Source organism: Suncus etruscus, chromosome 17 (assembly GCF_024139225.1).
Source record: "Suncus etruscus isolate mSunEtr1 chromosome 17, mSunEtr1.pri.cur, whole genome shotgun sequence".
NCBI classification, from domain to species: Eukaryota; Metazoa; Chordata; class Mammalia; order Eulipotyphla; family Soricidae; genus Suncus; species Suncus etruscus.
In genome coordinates this window covers 33,938,448-33,944,013 of record NC_064864.1, presented here as the reverse complement: position 1 = coordinate 33,944,013, position 5,566 = coordinate 33,938,448, and the positions used below count along the sequence as shown (strand labels likewise).

The window sequence follows — 5,566 nt, the reverse complement described above, 5'->3', positions numbered from 1 at the left end:
TTTACTATTTATATTTAGCTATTTACTATTTATATTTAGCTATTTTACTATTTATTTTATTTATTCTATGAATAGTGATGTGCATACATGATGTTGGATGAATGTTTTCTGTCCAAGGGATAGATACCCCAAAGAATTGTTGGGTTGTATGGAAACTCAATTTTGAGTTGACTGGGAATCCTCCATAATCTTTTTTATAAGGGTTGAACCAAGCATTCCCTCCAGCAGTGGATGATAGTCACAATCCCACGAAAACAGGTTCTTCCCAGTATTTTTTTTTCATTTTTTACATTTTTTCTTTATTTAAGCACTTTGATCACAAACATGATTGTAATTGGGTTTCAGTCATAAAAAGAAAACCCTCCCTTCACCAGTACAATATTCCCATCACCAATGTCCCCAATCTCCCTCCTCCTCCCCCCTCCAGCCTGTATTAGAGACAGGCATTCTACTTCGCTCACTCATTAACATTGTCACCATAGTTGACAGTGCAGTTATTTCTCTAACTGCACTTATCACTCTTTGTGGTGAGCTGTATATCATGAGCCAGTCCTTCCAGCCCTTATCTCTATTGTCTCTGAACATTATAAACATAATGTCTTTTTATTTTTCTTAAAACCTATAGATGATGGGGCCGGCGAGGTGGCACCAGAGGTAAGGTGCCTTCCTTGCAAGTGCTAGCCAAAGAAGGACCGCAGTTCAATCCCCCAGTGTTCCCCCAAGCCAGGGGCAATTTCTGAGTGCTTAGCCAGGAGTAACCCCTGAGCATCAAATGGGTGTGGCCCAAAAAACCAAAAAAAATAAAATAAAATAAAACTATAGATGAGTGAGACTATTTGTGTCTGTCTCTCTCTCTGACTTATTTCATAATAGATTCCATGTACATCCATGTATAGGAAAATGTAATGACTTCATCTCTCCTGATGGCTGCATAATATTCCATTGTGTGTATGTACCACAGATTTTTTAGCCATTCATTTGTTGAAGGGCATCTTGGTTGTTTCCAGAGTGTGGCTATTGCAAATAGTGTTACAGTGAATATAGGTGTTAGGAAGGATTTTTTTAATTGTTTGGTAAAATTAATATAATTAATATATCAATACGCCTCAAAGCATTGTACATAGTTAATGCAATCCCTCTAAAGATACCAATGACATTCTTCAGAGAAATAGGTCAAACACTTCTAAAATTCATTTGTAACAATTAACACCTGCAAATAGCTAGAAGAACCCTTGGGAAAAGCAATATGGGAGGCATCACTTTTCCCAACTTTAAATTGTATTGCAAAGCTATAGTCATTAAAAAGGCATGGTATTGAAATAAAGAGACACCACCCTCAGATCAGTGGACTAGATTTGAGTATTCAAAGAATGTTCCCGAGACATAAAGTAACTTAATCCTTGATGAAGGGGCAAAAAATGCAAAATGGAGCAAGGAAAACCTCTGTAACACATGGTGTTTGCACAACTGGTCAGCCACTCAGAAAAGAAAACTCAGACCTTCATCTAACACCATGCTCCAGGGTCAATGCAAATGGATTAAAGATCTTAATATCAGGCCTGAAACCATAAGGTATATAGAACAAGACATAGTTAAGACAATTCATGACATTGAGACTAAAGACTTCAAGGAGGGAACAGCACTCTCCAAACAAGTGGAAGTAGAGATAAATAGATGGGACTATATTAAGCTGAGAAGCTTCTGCCCTTTCAAAGGAAATTGCTGTAGGTGGCTTCTGTCCTACAGTGAGGTTTCGGTGAATCCACTTTAGGGAGAGTGGGTTGCATGAAAGGCGAAATATGAATTATAAAATAATGAAACCACACAGAGAATGTGGGGTCAACACGTTTCTGGCAGGAGTGCGACAAGTTTAATTTTTTGAGCAGGGGAATTTATAGGGGTAAAATTAGCCAGAGGTAAATAATTATAATTACAAAGCAAAGTAAAACAGTAACAATACCTAAACTATGGGTGTGACTGTAAAAATTCTAGGTTACAAACAAGAAGGTCACAACTCAAGGTAACTCTTTGCAACCTTACTTTAAATGCAAAATTAGGATTAGGAGGGAGTAGAAAATATCTAGGAACTTGATCTTTACTAGAGTGGACTCTATTGTTTTAGAGGTTAAGTGAATGGAGGAGCCAAATCCCCAAAAATGAGCTTCCCTTTTTCTAAAGGAGGGTCAAGATCTGCATTCTGGTTACGCCCTTGATTACCAGAAACTGCAATAGCAAAGAGAAAAATTGTCTTTGCTTTTAGGGCTGGCTATATCCAGAAAAGGGGGTTCTCAAATAAACTTTGGTGCTGGAATTTCTGAGCAAAATTATTTGATAGAGGCCAGTATGTTGCCTGGTATATACAAAGGAGAGATAGTCAAATACTGGCTGAAAATGAACTGCTAGGCATCTCTTTGGAAATTCCTCAACCATCCACGCAGGGGGAAAAGACGTCCACAGCCGGCCTTTTGAGGAACCCCATGGAGGTTAAATTAGTTCTACCCACCAGGAAAATCTGAGGATACATCTGGTGGGCTGAGCCCCCTCCCCCAAAAAAGCTTAGGTATGCCCAGCAGGAAATAGTGTCGAAGATAGAAAAGCCACCCACAGAATGGGAGAAACTATGCACCCAATACCCAGCAATTAATGGGCTAATATCTAAGAAATACAAGATACTGACAGAACTTAACAAGAACAATATCAAATATAGGGAAAAGAAATGAACAAACAACTCCTCAAAGAAGAAATACAAATGGCCAAAAGGCACATGAAATAATGCTCCACATCACTGATCAGCAGGGAGATGCAAATTAAAACAATAATGATGTATACAAATCAAAACAACAATGAAGTATCATCTCACACCATAGAATCTGACACACATACAAAGAACAAGAACAATCAGTGCTGGCGGGGAGGTGAGGAAACAGAAACCCTCATTCATTGTTGGTGGGAAAGCAGTCTAGTCCAGCCTTTATGGAAAATAATATGGATATTCCTCAAAAACCTGAAAATTGAGCTCCCATCTGATCCAGCTATACCACTCCTGGGATATACCCAAGGAACACAAAAATACAATTCAAAAATCCATTCATCACACCTATATTCATTGTTCCAGTATTTTTGAAATGTGCCATCCTCACTGGTATAAGATGATATCTCACTGTTATCTTGATTTGGATTTCCCTAATGATAAGTCAGGATGAACTTTTTTTTTTTCATATGTCTGTTAGCCATCTGCTGAATGGATATGTCTGTTCATTTCCTTAGAGAGTGTCTGTTCATTTCCTCATCCTATTTTTTTTTTCATTTAAAATGAAATTATTTTTAGAGCCCTTTTTTTTTGTAGCAATTTTTATTTTGACCAAAGTGAATTACAAATCATTCACAGTAGTATTTTAGGTACATAGTGACATTGAATCGGGGGCATTCCCCCCACCAATGTTGTCCTTCCTCCACCCCTGTTCCCAGCATGCATCCCATAACGCCCTTTCTTCCCCCCTCCACACCACCCCACCCCAGGCTGCTAGTATAAGTGGTCCCTTCTGTGTCTAGCTTGTTGTAGACTGGATATCGAGTATAGATTCTGTTGTAGTTGGCTTTGGATTTGATGTTTAAATCTGATCATTTTTTATTTCTACTCAATGTTCATACATCTATTTGGTTTTGGTGCCCTCCATTATTTCCCTCTCAATTTGTGAGGCAGAACAAGATGATTCAAGTTATGTGGTTCTGTTTGAAGAAAAGGAAAAGAAAAAAAAGAAAAGAAAAAGAAAAAAGGGGGGTGGCAAAATTTCTAACAAGCAAGAAATGGGAGGAGTCCTTGACGGGGTATTTAAGTTTTGTGGAGTTAACCTTTGTGAATATTTTGGTATCCTAGATATCAAACCTTTATCTGATATTTTGAATGCAAAATGTTCTCCCATTTAATAGGGCTGTCTTCTAATTTTATCCCATACTTATTTTGTCATACGGAATTGTATAACATACAATAAAATTGTAATATAAGTTTACTTATATTTATTCATTTCACCCTATTTTCGACTTATTGAAAAGTTGAAAATAAACTTTTTCAACTTCCATTTATTCAGATGTGATTCCATAGTTCTTGCCATTGGCATCCTATCATCAAAGATTATTTGAGATCTAAATAAATCTTGGAGTGTTTTGCTTGTTTTCCTCAATTAACTATGTGGATTCAGGTCTAATCTCCAAGTTTTTAATGAACTTTGAAATGACTTTTGTGCAAGGTGTGTTATATGTATCAATCTTTAATTTCTTACACATGGTTATCCAATTGTTCCAATGCCATTTGTTGAAGTGACTTTGTTTCATTTAAAATTCTTGGCTCCTTTATCAAAGATTAATTGACCATTTACTTGGCAGATTGTTACTGGATATTCTATTCTGACCCTCTGATATGAATGTCTGTCTTAATTCCAGTACCATGCTGCTTTGATCACTGTGGCTTTGTACTAGATCTTCAAATAAGGTTAAAAGATACCTGCCTGTGTCTTTATTTTTTTTTGGGGGGGGGCCCACACCTGGTGTTGCTCAGGGGTTACTCCTGGCTGTCTGCTCAGGCACAGGGGACCATATGGGACACCGGGATTCGAACCAACCACCTTTGGTCCTGGATCGGCTGCTTGCAAGGCAAACACCGCTGTGCTATCTCTCCGGGCCCTCCTCCCTGTTTCTTGTTTTTCAATATGGATTTGGTTATCCTGGGTCTTTTATTGTTTTACACAAACTTTATAATTGATTGTTCTAAGCGCTTGAAGAATGTTGTCTGAATTTGAATAGAGATTGCATTGAATCTATGTAATGATTTCTGTAAAATAGTCATTTTGATGATATTGATTCTTCCAATAGTTTTGGACACTAATTTAAATGGGATAGACTCTTTGATCTCTTTCTTCTCTGATCCATAGCTTTTTCATCTTTTTTTTATTATTTTTATTTTTTTATTTTGTCCCCCAATTCACAATAAAGACCAGGCAAAGGGCCTGTGTTGAGGTGTATATGGGGTGCATTTACTGTACCTCCTCTTTTTATACAGTCAGTGTAAAGAACACAGCCTGTGATAAGAATTGGGAGGCCTTATCTTTTTTTAAAATATATATATATATATATAATATGCAACATTCCCATGACCAATATCCCAAGTGTCCTTCCTCCCTTTTTTTCGTTTTCATCCTTTAAAACTGAAGCTATATATCCATTAAACAATTGCCTATTTCCCCTTTATTTCCATCTTTTGGTAAACACCATACTATCTTCTGTTTCTGTGCAACATTCTAGATTCTTTATATCACACAATACTATTTTTTTTCACAATTGTCTGGTTATATTCATAAGGCTGATAAAGATCTCCTACTCATATTTGATAGGCATTTTACATCAAATTCACACTTGCAATAATATCACCGAGAACTAAATATTGTAGAAGTCATTATGTCATTGCTACTAAAATGTATTTGTTTTCATCTCAATTTTTTCTTTTTATTTATATTTGCTTCTACCTGCGTTAGGCCAGCTACATTTTCAGAATACTTAGATACTTGCAATG

At 36.8% G+C, this 5,566-nt stretch overlaps 1 non-coding gene across 1 annotated transcript; it reads right to left on the bottom strand.

Annotated features, from left to right (window-relative positions):
- Positions 1 to 4,964: 4,964 nt before the first annotated feature.
- On the bottom strand, positions 4,965 to 5,097 carry LOC125995600 (small nucleolar RNA SNORA51). The gene has a single exon (XR_007491096.1). It is a non-coding gene; the product is annotated as a small nucleolar RNA SNORA51 (small nucleolar RNA).
- Between the last annotated feature and the right edge of the window lie 469 nt (positions 5,098 to 5,566).